General features: G+C 32.8%; 1 long non-coding RNA gene across 2 annotated transcripts; it reads right to left on the reverse strand.

Annotated features, from left to right (window-relative positions):
- Window positions 1-223: 223 nt before the first annotated feature.
- LOC129901618 (uncharacterized) lies at window positions 224-23,473 on the reverse strand. Of its 2 annotated transcripts, XR_008769883.1 has the most exons (4): window positions 23,261-23,473; window positions 20,330-20,396; window positions 832-894; window positions 224-347 (listed from the first exon to the last, which is right to left on the reverse strand). It is a non-coding gene; the product is annotated as an uncharacterized LOC129901618 (long non-coding RNA). The 2 variants fall into 2 exon arrangements; XR_008769882.1 differs by lacking the exon at window positions 224-347 and having other exon boundaries at window positions 639-894; window positions 23,261-23,466.
- Window positions 23,474-23,992: the final 519 nt, after the last annotated feature.

Raw genomic sequence — 23,992 nt, forward strand, 5'->3', positions numbered from 1 at the left:
AGTGGTGTAGTACCAATTGCGATAGGAGAGCTGAAGTACATAGGAGAACAACAAGATTCAGAGCACTATCCAATCTAGCCAATAGTCTAACCAATAACTCCTGAAGCATCAGAGTACTATTAGGAACCACGGGAGGCTGGGCTGGCCTTTTCTTTTCAGCCTGCTGCTCATAACCATCCTCGTGCTCATACACCGATTCAGGCGATGACTCTCTAGCTTGTCCGCGAGCAGGTGATGATCCCCTCACTCGGCCTCGCCCCATGACTCTACCACATCTTCTACCTCGCCCACGTACTGGAGCTCGGGCTACAGGTACAACCTCACCCTCGATAACTGTGGCTCTAGTCCTTACCCATATGCACAGAAGAAATATATTAGAGGTATACAACACTTGATATGAATAACTCGCACGAAATAAATCAAAAAAAGGAATTTATCCTAACAAGTATCTTGTAGCCTCTCGAAGATAAGTACAAACATCTACGTACCAATCTGCAAGACTCTACTAGACACCCTTATAAGACCAGTGAACCTAGCGCTCTGATACTAATTTGTCATGATCCAAAATTGAGTTCATGATGGCACATACCCTAAACTCTATCCCGATGTGTAAGTCAAAAAGTAAAACCATATAAGACTCACAAAGGAAAGTCAGGCCATAAATAAATACAAAATAAAGGACAACAACGAGAACATTCCAAAACTTGGTGTCATAAGTCTAAGAGTATCTAAATACAAATATGAGTCTAAATACACAGTTTAAGTTTTCCAGTACAGGAAATACTGTAATTGAAATATGGACTAGAGGCGATCTGGATTCCAAGATCTCACCAATGATCCAATGGGAATGTATCTGCTAGAATCAACTATCGTGCTGGACACCCTGGCTAGTATCTACATCAAAAGGGACAAAAAAATAGGGGTGAGTACAATCCATATGTACTCACTAGGTTTAACCGATTGAGTATAATGAATTAATCAAAAACTATGAAATAAACTAAGGAACGCTTCCACCTGCACGCAAAAAAGTCCCACTCCGACTATGCTATCGCCAATTTATATAGAACGGCGTGAATAAAATAAATAAATAATACAGTTCAATATTACAATTAAAAAGATAGAACATATATCACAGGTATCCATACAATGCAATGCATTATGATAATGAATGATATAATGGTACGGTGGGATCAAGGTTGTCGCACAACCTGTCGTATACACCTGCTGGGCTGTGCTATCAAGCAGAACCCATGGGGGTCTCGCAGACCATATACCTCATCACAATCTTAATATATCAACTATCTCGCCACCCAGTTCGCGGCCAAGGACTCATGATACTAATATCTCATCCGCTTACCACCTACTCATGGTCAAGGATACCAAAGATTTCACATTTTCTTTCTCAAAAGAATTTGCACAGTTCTCAACTTCCCAATGATCAATGATAGTATGAATGAGGATGAATGCAATCACAATATATAAGACATGGAGCTAATATTCAGCTCAACATGTATTACAAGGTTCAAAGTTCTCAAAACTTAACTTAAGCATGATATTCACCCTCAATAGGTAGTAATAGGAAGGAAGTACACCATTTAAGTGTTTACCCCTTTCTCAATAATATCTCACTACTCAGGCATGTTCAAAACCCTCAACTCAACCCCTTAAGCGGCATTACAAGCTAATTAACCTCTTCACATCTCTACTCAGTCAAGTCATAGATTACACAGTCCCAATCACAGATAAAATGTCACATAAGGCCTCCACATGGGCTACACAGCACATAATAGCCCCCACATAGGCATACAAATATTAATTATCAGTCCCAAACTACACTACGGCCCCATCCCAAAGTCTAGAACATGGAATTTAACTAATTACCCCAACTCAGCCCTAAGAAGGATAGCCAAACCTACCTCAATTTCTGAAACCACACTCAAACGCTCTACCGGATGATCAAACTTTGTATTCAATGCCCAAAATGATAACCTAATATCAAGGATGAAACATACACGTCATAAGAAGTTCAATGACACCCATATTGATAGGCTTCGAAATCGAGGGTAAAATAGTCTAAAAATTGATTAATTTTGAAAAGGGTCAAATTTGGAATTTTATTAAAAAATCACGTTCTACTAGTAATAAGGAACTTATGGTTGAAAAACCCATAAAAATAGAATAAAAAATGAGTTAGAAATCACCAATTTCCATAAATTTGGATTAGGGAAGAACAAGAGGTTTCGGAGTTTGAAAGTAAAATTTGGAGTTAAAATCATCAAATAGTTAATGAAAAAGGAAGGTTTTAGGTTAGAAGTCAATTAACCAACGATTTTACTCGAAAACCTCTTCTCAAAATTGCCCCAAGAAGCTTAAGAGCTCAAAAATTGTGAAAGTGAGGTTTCTCCCGAAGTTGAACACTATTCAGGAAAGCATTGTGCATCGCAATCGTGAGCCACTAACTCTCACAATCGCGAAAGGCACGAGTTTTCAAACCACCCCTAGCGATTGCGAAGACATATACCTGACTCATCGCGATTGTGTGGCCTAAGGTCACAATCACGATGAACCAGAGTGCCTGCACCAGAAACCAGCAAAATTCAAAACTTACATTCTCTGATCGAACCCTCAGGATTCATTCGGACTCCTGTATATACAAACCTTACATGCACTTCTATTAAACTCAACGTTCCAGACTCAATGGAACAATCAAAATTTAAATTTGAGGTCTTTTTGATTCGAAAATCGATAAGTCACAAAAAACTAATTTCGGCACTTGAAATATCCAAAATACCCTCGGAACCCCTAAAAATAACAACAAGGACATTCTTAGCGTTAGAATCACCTCCCTCCCCCTCCGAAACCAATGGAACCTTCAGAAATTCAATCAGAGTCTCCGAACTTGATTTGTTGACCAAAGTCAAACTTAACTCCTCAAATTCACATATCAACCCCAAATCTAATTTTGACGACTCCCTAACCCAATTTCCACATTCCGGAGCTGATAGAACTAACAGAATACAGTTCTGAGACTCGTAGCTCCAATTGGTCTCAAAAATTACCTTTTTACCTCTTAACTCTATAAAACTCAAGAATTTGCCAAATTTACTAACTATTAAGACTTTAACACATTAAACTACACAAACTGAACAAATAAATATCCGAGGCACTAATGATAGGGGTAATATGGTAATTTCACATAAATTTTCAAAAATGACCCTCAAGGTCATTACAGATAGATTGAGGGGAAATTAACCTAATAAACTGAGTTATTTGATCTATTTGACTTGGTTGACTAGTTGTGAAGTTCCTTATTGTGATATGAATTGCATATGGTATTGAAATTCATTTTTCTCATCGATTGCATGAATATTCTCATTTGCATTTGGGTTGATGTATATTATTGAGGTCCCAATTGATGAATTCATCAATGTGAAATGGTTCTGGCTGAGTGATAATCAAAGAGGAAAAAAAAGAGGATTCGAGGGACATGCCACGTATCGTGGTTGTTATATTATTGCATCGAGAGACATGCCATGCGCCGTGGTTGTTATATTTTTGCATACGTAGAACGTGGCGTGGTTGTTATTTTAGCATCACATTGGGCATTCATCGCATTGCATTGTATTGCATTGATTTGACTATCTGTATTTGCCCTTCCCTTGTGTGCTATTGAGACTATACTACGGGTGATTTTGATACTATCCAATTGGAGTTGAGGAAACATAACTGACTTGCGTATTACATGAGTTGTATCTGCATATAGAACGGTAGATTGGGTTGTTCAGCTTGTAGGTTGTAGTTAAGGAGGTTCAGATTGTGTGTCAGGAGTACTTGTTCTACTTAGCTTTACATGCATTTATTGTATTACTTGTTGAGTACGGTGTTGTTTGGTGTTCACCTCTTGCTATCTACACCTGTGTATGTTCTGAGTTAGGACAGAGATCCAGACTTCTCCTTTCTTCATCCGTGGGTTTTGGAGTTACTTGAGAGGTAGTTGTTGATGTCGACGATCTCTCTCGTTTCTTTTTACATGCTTTGTTCAATTTGAGAGACAAACGCATTTTAAGACTTATATTTATTTTGTTTCTACTTTAGTAGAGGCTTGTACATGTGACAACCAATCCTTTGGGGTTTTATAGACGATTAAGACTTCCGCATTTTCGTATATAGCTACCTACTTATACTGTTTTCATTTTATTTCTACTTTATTTGGGATCTGGATTGACTATCTCGGTAGATTATGACGAGTGTCATCACACTCGAATTTGGGTCATGACCAATTGATTGTGGCAAATGAACTCATTCTCTTTTCACCAATCAAAGTTAGTTGTTCATGTCGGGCAATTGCCTATTTAATGTTGTCAAACTCAACTTCTTGAATGATTCTCAATGAAGGTATCTCAACCTCATCAGGTATCACTGTTTTATACACTAAAAAATAAACAATTATCTCGATTGATGTTTTAACAATCGTACGATCAAGACCTATGTGTGACCTACATGGCATAGAATGAAGGCGTAGAATGAACATTTTTTTTGTAAGATCTAAATCATGAAAAAGTATATAAACTAATCAAATTGGATAGAAAATAAACATTGTGCCTTAAATTTTAGTTGTGGTATTTAAAAATGATAAGTTCTAGAAATTCATTGAGAAAAAATATTCATAACCTAATTTGATGGTTTATTATGTTATATCTAACAACATGAATTGGATAACCTTGTTTGCAGCTCACAAAGCTTCTTTGTAATTGGTGAATAATTAATCAATTAGCAATGACATATTACCATAGTTAATAATGATTTTGAAAATTGTTATTGAATTATTAGTAAAATAGTAAATTTAACTGTGCTTCGCATGGGCATAAGAGAAAGTTATATTACTTTGTGAATTTTTGTTCTTATAAAGTCAATCTAGACTAATTAATAATTCTTCAACTATAATATGTAAGTTAACTCATAACATTATCCAGTGAAACTTATGTTATAATGTAATCCAAAATGTTATAACAAAAAAAGAGGCTGAAATACATTTTTAAATATGAATCTGTAGATTCATCTAAATACCAAGAACACCTCCTCTATCTTACTTATAAGAAAGATAATACAGAAAAATTTGTCTTTAATAGAAAATGACACGGATATCTATCGAACAAATAACATCATTTAACCTTTTCAAATGAGGCAGTGTAAAAAGTCTAATTCATACTCCCGATTGAAACACGTCTCTTGAACTATACATATTATACTAATTGGAAATAAGAAACACCTTGTACTAATGAAAGCTCAGAGGAATAACACTTTAATCTCTATTTCCTTCTCCTTCAACATATTGTTGTGTTGTTTATTTGTGGTGACAACCACAACACCTTTTTATCATAGTAACCATCAAAGGAAGAAGAGCACCATCCATAGTGATAGGACAAGTCAAAATCTGGTGGAAGAGAAGCATTACAAGAAAGCAAAACATTATGAATCACAAAAAATAAGAGCATATAGATAAACTTAAACCAATATCGAAATGACACAATTTTTGCATTATGATCGACGAAACTGGATTATTCATCATCTTATCCCTTGAAATCAGCAATACATCCAAGACTCAGGTTCAAGAGATAACAATAGTGTCATATTCACAAGCTAAAAAACTTTGCTATCCCTTGCTTCATTCCAATCAGATTCATATTACTCACAATAAGACATCTTGTAGCACTCCCAAATTTATATGTTTTAAGTAGTTATCAAAGAAAATTCTAGTTAACATTTGGAATAGAAACCATTGAAATTATATTGCCATATATAGTCAGTATACTTCTCAATCTGTTTTACACCGATTAGATTGAAGCTAATTTATTAAGTAATAAAGAACTAATGTCAAAATGATTTTTGAGAGATTTTATCTAAGGTATTTTATGTTTCTGTTAGTAGGCTACTTCATTAATAGCTCATGAAGTTGGAAAAATGCATACTAATTGATTAATTAAGTTTAAGTCGTCACAATAAATAGCCATCAAACTGCATCATCCATGAATTAACAACGCAAGCAAACATACTTATCTACAACTGATTTGAGTCTAACTATCAAGTAAACGAAAAGTTTATTTTTTATATTATGCCAGCTTACATAAAAAATTGAAACTAAGGATCTCAACTTACTTCTTTATGGCTGAAGGGAGGACCTGATCTTGCAACTCGGTCTTGGGTGTGCTGGATCCTCTAGTGTGAGTCCAGACATGTCAGCTACACTAATAAGCTCACCCTCACCTGTAGAAGAGTGTCCGGTAGCAATTGTATCAGTCCCTGTAATAGTAGTGTCGTTAGTAACACTCAACTTATACATATCCAACTTTACAAGATCAACTTGAATGCCAAAGTCTTGAACCAAGGCTACTTGGATCCCCAAAAGATTTCAATCATATTATTGAATTGTGTTTGCATCTAGTTATTCCTGATCGTTTGTGACACCTAAAGCTCAAAATCGTGAGCCTCAAGATCTACTCGCAACTGTTAAACTTCACCCTTCAAGGCATTGATGCGATCTCTATTAGACTATCTCTGGACACCTCATCTAAATTCTGGACTGCACATATGTCATGAAATGTCAATTTTGTCTTAAACACCATCTCATCACTTCTCTTTTTCAGCGTGTAGTGAGCTAGCATGGCAGTCAGGGTACGGATGAAGTATAGAGTCCATTTCTTGTTTGTAAGTGTGCTCACAGGGATGTCATCCAATATAGAATAAATAAGGAACACGCGATCCCATATAGCATCCGTCTTATGAGTAACTGATATCCAATAATTGCAAATTCAGTTGAGCAAAGCTTTAGCCTTAATAGAAAATTTTCTATTTAATAAGGAATTTGTAATTAACTCACAGTCTTTTAATATTGTTCATGCCAATCCACAATGAAAGTATTTGCACTCGAAGATCTCAACATCACAGTATCACTTTCTCATAAATAGTTTCATCATCTCCCTACTAAGTATAAGATTTGAAGAGACACATTTTCCCTATGGATACTCAATAAAAAGTGCTTAACATGGTTAAAGTGAAAGAAAGTACTTGTGTATATGTAAAATCCCATCATATTGCTAATGATGGAAGGAGCAAGAATGGGAATGGGCATTAGCTAGTCCAATGAAAGCACCAAGTGCACTTGATAAAAATAAGGATTCCTGATATAAACTTATGAAGAACTACATAAATGAAAGTCTTAAATCATCTCTTTCTTTTTTCAGGTCGTCATGTTTAGCCTATGATATTTTGTCTCAATTCTTCACAATATAGAGAACTTCATAATTATTTCAACACATAAAGATATAAAAATATACAAATAGACTTCAAAGCAGATTAACAGAAGCACTTTTTTCACTTGCAAGTGCGTAAAATTACTGAAAACTCATGAAGGCCTACTGGTGATTATTAAACTCAAATACTTCCTCTACTGTTTACTCACTAACCATTGTACCTACGTAAAAACTACCTTTATGCCGTCGCTCTATAGCTTTGGTGGAACTATAAGTTGACAGCAAAAACTTTGAAATAATACACAACCAGTAAATAAGAATGTCAAGAGACTCAAAAAGTCACACCAATTACAATCGGTTATTGACATATTCCCTTCAAGGTGTAATTTTTCATACAAAATCAGAGTGGATCGATTTGCAAACGAAAAATAACTAAAAGCTATACCTACAGAGGCCATTAACAATAACGCAGCAAGGCTGTGTGAGGGAAAAGAAGTTGAGAAAGATGTTGGAAGAGTAGTTGATAATTATTACAGATATGCTTAGTAGTAATGCTATACAACCTTCTAATTTTGTTTGTTTAATGGAAGAATTACGCATGTTCTTAAGGAGTAAGAGGAAGTGCAGTGGGTCTAAACCATGTTTAAAGAAAAGATATTTCGACTACTTATAGTTCCAAAGAGAAGCCTGCATTGGTAAAATTCTGTTTTTTTGTGAATCTCCATTTCCATGAGCCAATTGTAGGACATAAGACCATCACATAATTTCAATAACTTTAACAAGAATGGTCATTACCACAACAATGTAATATGTGAGGTTTATTTGAAGGATATACTGTTCAGAAAGTAGTCAATATCATGTTTTCTTCTGTTAATTCAAAATTACCATCATGTTTGATCCGTATTATATAACCGTAGGAATTTGCCGTGGCCTTTTGCGTTGCTTCATAGACTGGGTGTGAGAATTGGCAAAAGCAGTAGATTAGATTGATAAAGCATAAAACCTGAATAGAGCGTAGGAATTTTCAGCAGCGTCTTGAAAAGCTTCAATTAAAAAGACTGGGCAAGAGACTCGTAGGTCATAATAATTCCCAGCGACAGGTTGCACAACTTCGAAGACAGGGAGGCAGAACTTGATGGGGCGTAGGAATTTGCAGCAGCATTTTCCAAAGCTTCAAAGAAAGGGCGCGAGGATGTGCATAAGAGATTTTTTAAAGAGGTTGCAAGTGCGAAAGCACTGTTTCAGTTTTGAGACGGGGGACACGAATGGGTAGGTTAACTGTTGATGAGAATATTTAAATTGAGAAAAAGGGTATTCCTCGTTTGTGGTGACGCCACATCACCAGGCGAACAAAATGCAAAACATATTATAAATATTGAATTTTAAGAAAAAGAGGGGGGCCTTTCTGTGTATGCTAAGGATTCTCTTATATATATATAAAAGATTTGTTTTCATTAAATATATGTTAGGCTTGGTGAATAAGGCCTTTTGCTTTGAGCCTAATCAAATAAGAAAAAAATATTTTTTTACACATATTTTAATACCATATTTACTTATATTTTTTATTATATCAAAAAATATTCAAAATTCCTCTTTTTTCTTTCTCTCTCTCTCCCTCACTGATACATCACTCTTCCTCCCTAAATTCTCGCCTAAATTCGCTCCTCTTCATCAATTTTTGAGATTTTGAATTTCTGAGTACATCTGTTACTCAATTTCAAGGTTCTAACTAAGGTATATTTAAGTTTTTCCTTATCTTGAATCTCACTTCATCCTCATTCAATCTAATTTCTCCTAAAATTTGTATCGTTTGATTTTTTCTGTAAATCTTTGAAAAATCTTCTAAAATTGATATCCTTTGCTTTCTTCTGTAAATCTTTCTATTTTTTTAACTCATATCTTCAATGATACATATGGAATCCGTTCATGGTCTCACACAGTTGAATAAAAATCAAGGAATTCTTGTTTCACCTGGTTCTAATTCATCTTGGGAAGGTTATGACGAGGTTACATCCAAACATCGTAACGATCCAGCAATGATGGATAAGCTACGTGAGAAATTAAAGTCAAAAACTGTCACGCCCCAGGAGGGTACCCTAGACATAACCGGCACTCAGAAACCATTTCTGGCTCCCAAGCGAACCACATAGCCTGATCACACATACGTTCATTCATTCAATCAACAGAAGACAAAAACAAATAAAGAGAATATTCGGTGGGCAACTCAAAACGTCAATCTAACTCAAAGAATAAAGGTCATGAGCCAACAAATCAACTCTAATATTTGTCATTTAAAAGTAGTTTGACAAGAATGATTTAAGTAAAGAAATACTCAAACGACCCTTCACTATCTAGTTTATGAAGCCTCTATCACTACTATCTAATTGGTGTCAATGACATGTTCATGGTTACCTCAAATTAAAATAGAAAGGGCTAACTCGACGCAAGAATACATAAGCGGTGTCCTCCGAATGTAGGAAAGGACTCACCAATACGCTGAGTGTGTATAGATCCTCAATGGTGCTTCTATTGACGATCCCTTAAACCTGTCTTTGCATCATGAAATGATGCAGGTCCAAATGGACGTCAGTACATGGAATGTACGAGTATGTAATATGGCAGAATGAAACATACCTCAAGGAAGAATAACGTTGGTTCAAATATCTCTGAATCAGAAAGATAAGAGAGACTCAATCAAAGTCCAAAGTAAGAATACATTTTTAGACAAAGACCAATCATATACCATACCATACAATTCAATCCAATCATGTACAATAAGTTCAATCAAATCATTTACAATTCGATCCCATCCAATCTAATCACGTATCCAATCCAATCCGATCACATACCATCAACTCTAATTCAATCACATATTATCTAATCTAATCCAATCACATATCCAACCCAAACCAATCACATACCCAATCCAATCCAATCCAATCATATGCAATCAACTCAATTCAATAGATATGCAAATTAGAATTATGCAATGTTTTACAATTCAACTTAATCATCTGCAATCACAATCAAACCAATCATATAAAGCACAATCCATTTAATTGGGAGTTTCTCTAACCAACAACTATCACCATATGAGCGAGTGATAGTACAACAAGCCGACGTTGTTGCCGCGTCCGTTCATACTTTGCCAGGGTATGAACGAATCAACCAATCATGGATCCAATCCAACCAAGTCCTATTATGTCAGGACAATAATTTGGGAAACATCCGACTTTAATGGTTCAATCCTCTCCTACGTTGGCGACGTAGTTTATTGGTTCGAGTATGGACTATACTCTTACCCAATTTGATGCTCGATACTCCTCCCAAGACTCAATATGCTCATATCTATCAAGTGAGTAAAATACTCAAAATACTCATTTAGTCTCATTGGACTCTTTCAAATCAACTCATTTAGTCTCCATGGACTCTTTTCAAAACTCAAATCAAATCTGGCCTCATTGGACCTTCTTTCAAATCGACTCATCTCAAATCATCAAACTCTTCTCTTTAAATTGATACCATCTCAACTCAATGGATGTAGAAAATATTATATGCATTTAAAATATAATTCCAACTCCTCAACTCCACCTCAAAATAGACATTTTTATGTAAAAATATTCAACTCATTTATACTCAAAATACTCATGTTCAAAATAATTAAAAGACTTCTCAAACTCAACTCATGCTTAAACTCTTTTTAAATCGTAGATGAAAATAATCATCCTTTAAAACTCAAAATAGTATATGAATAGTTTATGCAAAAATGCTCACAATCATTTATTTAAAACTCCTTCTCAAAAGATCATTTATTTTCAAAATGCTCATAAGACTCAAATCAAATCAAATTATGCAATTCACATATCACATAATCGCATTAGACTCCAATCTACTTCATCACACAACATTCTCATCCACATAACCTCTTCATTCACATCATCGTCAAATATCATCATTCACATCATCATCAAATATTCATTATTCACATCATCATCAAACATCATCATTACATCATCATCAAACATCTACTTCAAAATCCTTATTTAATTTCTACATTCCATTTATAGAAACAAAAGTGACATTCTAGCTCTACCAATGTTTCAATTCTTTTTATGTCATTCACATTCATAATAATTCCAATTCATTCTTTTCATTCCAATCAACACATATACACAAACCATCCATCTCAAAATCAAGACAAATTATGACCAAAAAAAATCTCATCTTGGGTTCATGTGAATGAAACATAAATCCATACTCTCAACAAACTCAACTCAAGAATATCGTCAATACCTATAAATCTATATAGTAACTCAAGTTATTAAAAACATCAATCAACCAATAGTATCTAAAAACATTCTATAGTTTAGGAAAACTTTTAAGAAAACCTTCTTAGAAGGTTCAACTCTTTCACAATTCCTATCCAACACATCTATGGACATATGGAAGAACTCAATCCATATTTTAGGTTAGACTTACATACCTTGTTTGAAGACTTGAAGAAACCTTGATGTTAGGTCTTCAATGGAACGCTTGAATCCTTGAAACTCTTGTAGGCAATCTTTGTTGGAGAAGGATTTGGAGAAGAAGAAGAAGAAGAGAGGGAAAATATTAGGGTTTTTAGAGAGAGAGGGGGGACTGAAAAATGGTCCCAAAACGTCCAAGTGAAGATATATATAATTAGGAAAAAAGTCCAAGTTGCCCCTCTTCAAAAATCTAGAAAATTGGGCAAAAATCTTGCTGGCGCTATAGTGGCACGTCGCGCCAAGCCAAAATAGGCTTAAAACCCTGCACATCTAATAGTGGTGCATCGCGCGAAGGACCAAACTACTAAGTCTATTTTCTGGCGCTATAGTGGCGCGTCGCGCCAAGCCTAAATTTCCTGCAGTGGTCACCCAGGCCTAAAATTCCTACAGTACTAGTCTGTAGTAAAATGGTCATAACTTTTGACTACGAACTCCAAAAATTGCAATCTTGGCGGCGTTGGAAAGAAGACGCAAAGAACTTTAATTTGGTAGGTCGTGGTCCACCCAGTTCATTATATTAAAGGAGATATGGTCATTTGAAGTTGACCCTTATACTAACTCCTCCGAAAACTTAATTGATTGGAAATCTTTGGACTCGGTTTGGTGTTAGAGATCCCTTATGACCCCTAAACACATCTAAAACACTTCAAATACTTAGGAATTGATCCTAACTCACGTGTAAAATTACAAGTCCTCCGGTCCGAGTCTACACTCACTTGGAGAAATGTTCGAATCTTAGCAAAAAATTTTGGGGGTGTTACAAAAGCTCCAGTTAAACATGCACCCAAAGAACTAGACAACAAGATTGAAAGGGTTACAACACGCCCTAATCTCTCAAAGCTATGAGATCAATTAATTTTTTTAATGCCATTTTTATGAAGGTTTTTTGATTCTGATACATATTGTTTATGTATCAGATTCTCATGTATCAAGCGTTAATGCTTCTGATATGTAGTGTTTTTTTAAAATATCATTTTTAGTGATTTACTACTTCTGATACATCGTGTTTAAGTGTCAGTTTCTATTGTATCAAGTTTTAATGATTTTGATACATCTATATTTATGTATCAGATTATAATTTATGAAGCTTTACTGCTTCTGATACATCTTCTATATGTATCAGATTCTCATGTATCAAATATTTTAATGCATCTGATATATCGTATTTATGTATAAAGTTCAAGTTGTATTTAACTATTTTTTATGTCAATGCAGGGAATGAAGTACGTTATCAAGAAGATTATAATCATTTTTTTATAATAGTAAACATTTTAGATGTATCTGCTGTTTTAATGTATCTGATACATTAACTGTAATGTATCAGAATCAGTAAGCAACTGAAATGTAATAATCTTTCCATATATCAATTGAAAAGATTTGTATGTTTTGCTCATCTGTCAAACTTGAATATAAAATCAAAGTTTATGTATCATATTCTAATGTATCAAACTTGACTGCCCGGGGCATCTTGCTTATGTATCACAATAACATTTACCATTTTTTAATGAATCTGATACATATACTTTTGTATCACATATATGTAATAATTAAACTTCACATATATGTATCAGTACTTATGTATCAACTATACAACTAATGTATTTATACTGATGTATCAGTATATAATTAGAACATGTTATACCTAACTGATTAATCAACAACCTGCAGAAAATAAACTTCACATATATGTATCAGAACTTATGTATCAATTGTAGAACTGATGTATCATAACTAATGTATCAGTATTTAATTAGCACATATTATACCTAACTGATGAATCAACAACCCGCAGGATATAAATTTCACATATATGTATCAAAACGTATGTATCAACTACAGAACTGATGTATCAGTATTTAATTAGCACAAGTTATACCTACCTGATGTATCAAAAAACTGCAGAAAATAAACTTCACACATATGTATCACAACTGATGTATCAACTACAGATTTGATGTATCAGAATTGATGTATCAATATTTAATTAGCACAGTTTATACATAACTGATGTATCAAAAACCCGCAGGAAATAAAATTCACATATATATATATATATATCAGAACTTATGTATCAACTACAGAACTGATGTATCAGTATTTAATTAGTACAGGTTATACCTAACTGATGTATCAAAAAACTGCAGGAAATAAACTTCACACATATGTATCACAACTGATGTATCAACTACAAATCTGATGTATCAGAATTGATGTATCAGTCTCTAATTAGCACAGTTTATACATAACTGATGTATCAAAAATCTGCAGTACATAATTGATGCTCTGTTTTTGGCTTGAAACTTCATGTACATAATTGTTGACTTTTTTAACCAATTAATCTCATTAATTAGATCAATAATTGATTTAAAGAGCCAATCATACCTTATCTCAATCTACTATCCATAAATAGCTGATGTGCATTAACTATTCTATAGCTAAAGTTGATGTATCATATACATAACTTATGTATCAGCAAAACTGGAAAAAAAATTAAAATAGACTTTTGTTTGAATTGATGCTCTGTTTTTTCCATTGGAGACGATGCTCTATTTTTTGGCTTGAATCTTCATGTACATAACTTTTTCTTTTTTTTAACCAATTAATCTCATTAATTAGATCAGTAATTCATTTAAAGAACCAATCATACCTTATCTCAATCTACTATCCATAAATAGCTGATGTGCATTAACTATTCTACAGCTATTGATGTATCAGATACATAACTTATGTATCAGCAAAACTGGAAAAAAATTGAAATCGACTTTGGTTTGAATTGATGCTCTGTTTTTTTCATTCGAGATGATGCTCTGTTTTTTGGCTTGAATCTTCATGAACATAACCGTTGCTTTTTTTAACAAATTAATCTCATTAATTAGATCAGTAATTCATTTAAAGAACCAATCATACCTTATATTAAGATACTATCCATAAATAGTTGATATGCATTAACTATTCTACAGCTAAAGATGATGTATCAGATACATAACTAATGTATCAGCAAAACTGGAAAAAAAAATTGAAATCGACTTTGGTTTGAACTGATGCTCTGTTTTTTTGCTTGAATCTTCATGTACACAACCGTTGCTTTTTTTAACCAATTAATCCCATTAATTAAATCAGTAATTGATTTAAAGAACCAATCATACCTTATATTAAGATACTATCTATAAATAGATGATCTGCATTAACTATTCTACAACTAAAGTCGATGTATCAGTTACATAACTAATGTATCAGCAAAACTGGAAAAAAAAGGAAAAATCGGATAATTTTAGTACAATGAGGGATGTATAGTAATTAAATTTTTCCATTATGGGATTTAGATAAAGTCTACATCAAATAATGCACAAAAGTTCTTATTCACCGAAACTTGTCTTGTCTCGAAAGAAATCTTATTTATCAAAATAAAATTAGTTGGTAGCAATAAGTAACCAATTAAACTTCTAATTAATTTAACTAAAATTAGATGATCTTCAGTTTTAAGTTTCTTATTTTTTTAATTACTCCCTCCATCTCATTTTATGTAGAGCACCGTTTAACTTGACATGGTATTTAAGAAAAAAATGAAGACTTTTGGAATTAGCAGTCTAAAATAATTCTTAGATATTTATGTGGTTGTACATCATTTTATTAAGGATAATTTTAAAGTTAAATTAGTTCTAATTATCGTAAGGTGATAATCTTTATGGGATGGACTAAAAAGAAAAGGGTGACACATAAACTGAAACGGATAGAATATATTTTTTATTATGTCAATATAAATATCACCTAGAAATTAAAATTAGAAGTTGTGTACTTCAAATCCTTAAAATGTTGTATTAAAATACTTTTTCAAAATTTCTCTGTACTGTGATAAATCTAGTTAAATTGATTTAGCACTTAATAATTATTAAATTTGAAATGAAAACAGACCTAATATTTCCTTATGCAAAAGTAAATCTCCAAGGAAGCAAATGAATCTTGAAAACACAGTAACTATTATTTATAATAAAATTATTGTAAGGGAAAAAAAAATTCACCTATTGATGAACAACAAAACATCTAAGCTATTCATTGCCCATAACAAAAGTTTTACAGAGGCAAATTTAGAATTTAAATTTTATGTGCTCAATTTTTAATAGTTTTAATGTTAATTCATTATATTCTTAAAGTTATAAGTTTATATTTACTATTTATTATAATTAAAATATTTTTTCTTTGGGAATTTTAAAACTTTGTGTGTGTGATAAAAATGTCCCTATCATCTTTATTAATTAAGATCATCTTCTCAATTCTCTTGCTTCTCCTTGCTAGAGCACTAATCAAGTTCTTTGTTGCATGGAAATCTTGAAAAGTCAAGATTTTATCAACAAATATCTTGAGATGTTGCAACAGGTAGAAACTACATTTTTTATGTGTCGATCCAAAGCAAGCTTGAAAAATTTTCACTATGAGTCTTTATTATGAGCCCCCTTTGACTTATCACACATGTTGAATTGTATTAATGTTGCGAGTTCAATTAATGATCTCCATTATAATACACAATGATATATATGTCAAGGCTAATTACTAATTTGATTCGATTTTATTGAACTAACAATTTCATACACAAAATGTATGTAGTATCAAAGTTATGATTTTTTTTTCTTCAGACTTATTAAGTTCCATTCTTGACCAAAGCAAGTTAGAATAAGGGAAGAAGCAATTTAAATAAGAAGAATTCAAACTGAAAGAGCTTCTAGAACATGTTGTCAACATCAACTAACCGACGGGGCAATGAAGAATGTCAACTAAATTTATGTCAGAGGGACATATTAGTCTTCGTGCTTATCTAAAAAATCTGATTTTGATCAAAGTCACAATCTTGCTCTAAATAGAATGCATTCGAAGAAAGATTGAAACTTAAATCAAACTCAGGTATTCTAGTCAAGCACGATGAGCAATGTATCATTCTGAGATAAATTTAACTGCATTATACAATAAGTTACTCAATACTCTTTTTATTGCTCCATTGGAATAATTGATGTTGAATACATGTTCTAGTAGCTCATCCATGTTGAATTTTTCTTCTTTAAGTTGCTTCTTCTTTTTTTTCTAACTTTTGTTGGTTAAGAATTAAACTCAATTAAGAGTGAAGAAAAAAAATTTATTACTTTGATATTACATACACTTTATTATGAACTAACTAGTTCACTAGAGCAGATCAAATTAGTAATTAGTCTTGACATACATGTCATGTCGATTATAAGAAAAATCATTTATTAAACTCAAATATTACAATTTAACAAGCTTGATAAATCACAGGAGACTCTTAATAAAGATTCATAGCAAAAAATATTGTAATTAGGCAAAGTAAAGATTTTTTTTCAGACTTGTTATATTTGAGGTTTCAAGATGTTACTTCACAAAATTTTAACTTTTTTTATCATGGCATATCAAAATTTGTGTGCAATAAATAACTTGATTAGTGCCAAATATATAACTTTGTGTGTGTTTGATAAAAATGTCCCTATCACCTTTATTCAATAAGATATCTTCTCAATTCTCTTGCTTCTCACTAAGGCTGTACAGGGCAAACCGATAAACCGCACCAAACCGACAAACCGAACCAAACCGGAAAAAAACCCGACTAGTGGTTTGGTTTGACTTGGTTTGGTGTTTAAAAAAAAAACCCGACCATTATAGGGTTGGTTTGGTTTTAACTAAAAAAAGTCAAACCGAACCCAAACCGACCCGATTATAAATATACTATTTTTAAATTATGTTATACATAAAAATATTTATTAAAATATAATTTATAAATATTTTTAAAAAAAATTTCATAATTTTTGTTTTCTTTCTTACATTTAGATTTGGACTTGAGAAGCCCATCTAAATAATTTACAAAAAAATCCATCTTATAAAGTTATATTATAAAGTTAAAACTTCAAACGGTGTTCTCCTCCATCTTATATGTTGATATTTTGTACTAGAACTCTTTTTAAGAAGCGTTGCTCTGTGCTTTTTATTAGATACTATGAAAAACTCGAGAAACCCAAAAAAACCCGAGAAACCCAAAAAACCCGAAAAACCCGAGAAAAATTGATATCGAAAAACCCGACTTTTATTGGTTTGGTTTAGTTTATAGATTTAATAACCCGACACAAATGGTTTGGTTTGGTTTGTAAAAAATCCGAACCAACCCGGTCCATGTACACCCCTACTTCTCACTAATCAAGTTCCTTGTTGCATGTAAATCTTGAGAAGTCACTATCTTATCAAGAAATTAAATATCTTGAGATCTCAGTCGCAATAGGTAAAAACTGTATTTTTACGTGTCGATCCAAAGCAAGTCTTACGTTGCTTTGGATAGACACATAAAGAATGTAGTTTTACCTATTGCATCTCATGAGGTTTCAAGATGTTTCTTCACAAAATTTTAACTTTTTATTTGGCATACCAAAATTTGTGTGCAACAAATAACTTGATTAGTGCTCTAGTAAAAAGAAAAAAAGAGAATTGAGAAGATTTATCTCAAAGGGTAAAGATGGTAAGACATTTTAGCGCACACACACATAGTTTGAAAATTTACAGAAGAAAAATATCAAAATTATAATTAATACCTATAACTTTAAAAATATAATGAGTTAACGGTAAAACTATTAAAGGTTAAACCATAAAATTGTAATTCTAAATCTCTCTCCATAAAGTGTCTATTATAGGGCAATGAGAAATTTAGACATTTTTTTGTTCATCAATAGATGAATAATTTTATTTTCTTTACCAGTATTTCAACATAAGTACTAGTTGTTGTCTTTTCAAGATTCATTTGCTTTATCGATGATTTACTTTTAGATAAGGAAATTCTAGGTTAATTTTAGTTTAAACTTAATGATAATTAAATGCTAAATCATTTTCTAGAATGCAATCAGCTTAACTAGAAAAATTTTGAAAAAATATATTTCAATATGACACTTTAAGGATTTAAAGTTTATAATTTCTAATTTTAATTATTAGGTGATTTTAGTTTGATAAGAAGTTACGAACTAGTTACTAACTACCACAAACTAATTTTATTTTAGAATAAGACCTTTTGCTTTGAGCCTTTTTCGATAAGGCCTTATTCACTAAGGTTTTTCAACATATTTTAATAGGGATAATACATAAATACCTTCTAAATTATGATCGAAATTCAAGGACACGCGTCAATTTAGTTAGGATCATATTACTCTCTCAAATTATTTTAAAATAGAATAAACACACCATAAATGCTGACGTGGCATAGAGAGTGTTCACACTCTCTTGAATGCAAGTGATGAACTGAAAAATTGGACACATGTCCTTTTTTAATTGGTTATTTTATAATTAATTAGTACATATAATTATTCATATTAAAACTTATATATATATATATAATTATTTTCATTTCTTTCTTTGTAAAATATTTATTTTAATGTCTTCCTCACTTTAAACTTTTTTTTCTCTTTCATTAATTTTGAATCTTTTCACTTTAATTATTTTTTAAAAATTATGTGTAATTGTTTTAAAAATATATTAAAAAGTGCCCTTTAACTTTAACGTTTTAAATTTTTTATTCACTTATTTTGATATTCGTAAGAAATTAACTTATTTTAAATAAAAAATATTTGGAATTAAATTTACAATCAAATCAAAAGAAAAGGCAAAGAAAATAAAGAGAATAAATAAAATCAATAGAAGAAAAAGAGAAAAAATAATGAATGAAGGTAAAATAAATGAAGAAAATAAGTTTAAATACAAGGCAATTTTTTTTAAATAACACGACTAAAATTTAAGATACAATCCTTATTTTCTATCCAATTTTGTCCAACAACATGTAGTTTGATGATATTGGATTTTTAATCAATTCCTTTCAATACTTTCAAGCTTAGCTTGGATTGTTAAAGTATTAATCATTTTTTATTTTGTATTTCCTTTATGTCTTTTTCTTTTTGATGAAAACTCTTAGACAAGCGATTTAAAATTAAATTATGATGAATTTAGTGAAATTCACTCTATTTTCCTTCCTAATTGTAGTTTTAGTAATTTTGTTTATAAGGGACATTGTTGTTAGGGATGACAATTGAGTGAGTTGAGTCAAATTTAGATGGGCAAAAATGGGTCAAGACAACAAATGAAATCCAACCCAACCCAAAATTTTTTGGGTCAAAACGGATCAAGTAATGGGTCATAATTCAATTTCCTCAATTTTTACTATGTTTTAATCATTTTATTTGTTCTTTAAAATATTTTAGTACTGAATAAATTATTATTATTTTTTATTAGGACTATGAATAACATATTAAATCAAAAAATATTTTTCTTTTCAAGATTTCTCATTAGTCATAATTTGGGCTACATATCAATCCAATTTTTAATGGGTTGAGCTAATCAATGGGTGGATTAATAACCCGCCAGACCCTTAAACGGGTTGGATTTGATTTTTCTGCCCTAATTGTTACAGTAGTTAGAGTGAGAGTGTGTGTTAGGAGAACATCACTAGTTCGAATCCTACTACAAATAAAAGTGTGATTACTATTCCAAAAAAAAGAAGAGACAAATGTACGGAATACTTACCTTTTGTGGCGATATTCCGTAGAGTTGTTCCATCAAATCTTTCACTTAGGCCTTGAACTAGAAAATCCTGAAAACGAGATTAAAACTCAAATCGACATGGTTAAATTTAAAATAGAGATGAACTATGATCAGGGGTGGGCGTTCGGTATTCGATTCGGTATTTTCAAAATTTAGATTCGATAATTCGGTAATCGGTAATTCAAAGTATATACCAAATACCGAACTTTCAAACTTCGGTTCGGTAATTCGGTAATCGGTAAATAAAAATTCGGTTCGGTACGGTATTCGGTAATACCCAAATTTCTGCATCTTATAAGATCAACACAAATGCAAGCACTTTTTTTTACAAGATAAGTAGCCACAAACCATCTTAAAATAAAACCTAAAACTAAAAGGCAACAACAGGCAACAACAACAAAGTGCTTCAGCCTTCAGCTGCAACACACAACAACTAACAACAATACAACATAAGCTGCAACAATACACCAAGCAGCAGCACACTACACACAACACCACCACCTCCTGCAGCAGCTCCCTACAACACCTGCAGGCTGCACTGCAGCAACAATAAGCCAATAATTGGCAGGAGCAACAACAGTCAACAGCACCTGCAACAGCATACAACATGCAGCAACAGCTACAACATGCAACAACAGCTACACACAACACCACCACCTCCTGCAGCAGCTCCCTACAACACCTACAGGCTGCACTGCAGCAACAATAAGCCAATAATTGACAGGAGCAACAACAGTCAATAGCACCTGCAACAGTATACAACATGCAGCAACAGCTACAACATGCAACAACAGTTACACACAACAACAACTAACAACATAAGCTGCAATAAGCTGCAACACTACACCCAGCAGCAGCACACTACACACAACACCACCACCTCCTACAGCAGGTCCCTACAACAGCCACCAAAACAAGCAACAACCAGCAACAACAACACCTGCAGGCTGCACTGCAGCAGCAATAATCCAATAATTGGCAGGAGCAACACAACAACAGTCAACAGCACCTGCAACAGCATACAACATGCAACAACAATAACAAAATGATTCAGTTGCAACACACAACAACAACAACAACAACAAACAACATAAGCTGCAACACTACCTGCAGCAGCAGCACACTACACACAACAACAACACCACCTGAAGCAGCTCCAAAATCAGAAGTCAGACATAGTAGCAGCAGAGGAAATAGAGTCCAAAATTTGCTTTTACTATTTTTCAGCTTGAACAATGCAAGTCAATATCATCCATAGCTAAAAAGAATTTAAAATGTGTCAACAATTAAACAAAGTAAAAAAATATAAAAATAAGGAAGCAAGAAACAAAGCAACAAAGAAGGGTACTTTGATCAGGTAATGTAGATTCAATCTCATTCTTCATTTCTTCCTATCATAGCATAATACATACACTGGAAAATGCAGTATTCAATACTTTAAAGTTACAAACTGAAAAATAGAGAACCAAGAATGCTGCTATATGATTTTTCCATTAACTTATAATTACACCACTTAACTTCTTTTCCTTGTGAACACAGAACAGGAAAAATGCATAAATAAAACTCTTCTAAAAGTCAACTTTCTAACAACAAATGCTATCAGAAGTCAGAACACAGTCCAAAATTTCTCTATACTTAAACAATCTATCAAGTAACTAGTCTAGAAGTCTAGAACCACATACTTTTTCTCACTTCATCTACGCCCAAAAGCAAAAAGCCCGTGATTTTTAAGTTCTAACTTCTAACTGAATTAAAAGTTCAAATTTAACAAATTAAACTGCTTAGAAATGCTGAAATTGCACAGAAAAATAAATCAACAAATTACTTACCAACGAGAACCAAACTGAGTTTAGCGCAATTGTAAACTTGCAGAAAAGCCGAAAAGATCAAAACTTTAGATTTTTTTCATTTTCTTCATACAAAGAGCAATGTTCAACAGATATACAAATAACGCTGGTGGAGGAAAACTTGCCTGAGCTTCAAAAAAATTCAGCTCGTCTAAATCAGCCACTAACTCCCAAGACACTAATTTCTTATACCAATTTTATTTCGCCTTCAGAACCTCTTCCCGATAAACTCCAAAGACACTAATTTCTTATACCAATTTTGTTGAAGAACATTCAGCCATAACCAAAAAAGCTTTTGCTTTCCTGTGAAGCTACTTTTTTTTTTTACTTTCCCATGAGACGATGACTGTCGACTGATGAGTGATGACTGATGACGAGTTGATGATGAGAACTGAGAAGTGAGAAACTGAGAAGAAGTGAAGAAGAACTGAAGAAGTGAAGAACTGAAGAAGAAGAAGAAGAAGTGAAGAAGAGAGAACTGAGAAGAAGAGAAAGTGAGAAACAGAAATAAAGAATAACATTTAACCCTAGCTAAATGGATTTTTGTTGTAAACTTGTAATGTTGTTGGACTGGGTTGTTGTTATTGGGTTAGGGATTTGGGCTGCCCTAAAATATTTCATAAAGGGCTTAGGCCCAACACATATAATAGACTATTAATAGTGGACTAGTCATATTAATTACGGTATTCGGTATTTACCGAAATACCGAACAGGAAAAAAATAAATATCGAAACCGAAACCGAATATCGAAATTGTGGACTTTTGGTACCGATTATCGAACCGAATTACCGAATACCGAATACCAAATACCAAAATACCGAAATAGCCGGTTCGGTTCGATATTCGGTTTTCGATATTTTATGCCCAGCCCTAACTATGATAACTGACCTATATATGGTGGCAGATCTGAGAGTTGTTGGCGGAAGGCTTTAGATTGAAGCCTTAAAATAGAAAATAATAAAAATCAAAGATTAGATCTCTGATCGTCATCCTTAAATGTTTGACACATTCATAGGCCATCAAAACCAAAAGAAAGATCAAAGATGGCAAGATAGAAGATTCATACCCTTTATTTTATTAGAAAGGATGCAAGGGGAGTGAGCAAAAAATTCATGTGAGAGTTCAATTACAACTATGAATTGGATGAAAGATGAAAATAATAGATGCATATACCAATGCATAGTGAAATTGATTGAACAGGAGCGGCTGCTAGGGTTTTCGATGAAGTTGAATTTTATAGACTCTAACAATGTTATCAATTTTACTAAAATACCTTTATTAACTCTAAAATTTGTCAAAAATCTTAGATATTAACAAAAAGGTCTCTGAATGTGTTGTAGATGACGTGTATTGACATCATGTTCACGTCTATCTTTGACACGTGCAAACCATAATCTTTCATAAAGTAAATATATTGTGTTTTCGTGTCTTTTTTCGGACTACTAAAACTGTATTTGATAGTTGAGTTTTTCATGACTTTTTTTTTCATCAGAAAGCAAGCCCTGTATTTAATAGTTGTGTTAGTTTGCCTCTCAACATAACTAGTGGTTGCCCCTCATTGTTTGCAGAAATGGAGAATGATGTCTGATTGAAAGAAGAAGATTTGTTAGCCAACCAACTCCACAATATGAGAAGAACACTTAATAGCTTGCAAGTCACTAGAGAAACCAAAAGTCTAGATTATGATGACTTATGCATTCATCCAGACATCAACATGTCGTTGGGGTAACATTCACCTAAGATTGACATATTTGATGGGATGGGTGACTTCATGCACATTTGAGAGTTTGAAACATCT

Source organism: Solanum dulcamara, chromosome 8 (genome assembly GCF_947179165.1).
Source record: "Solanum dulcamara chromosome 8, daSolDulc1.2, whole genome shotgun sequence".
Lineage (NCBI taxonomy): Eukaryota > Viridiplantae > Streptophyta > Magnoliopsida > Solanales > Solanaceae > Solanum > Solanum dulcamara.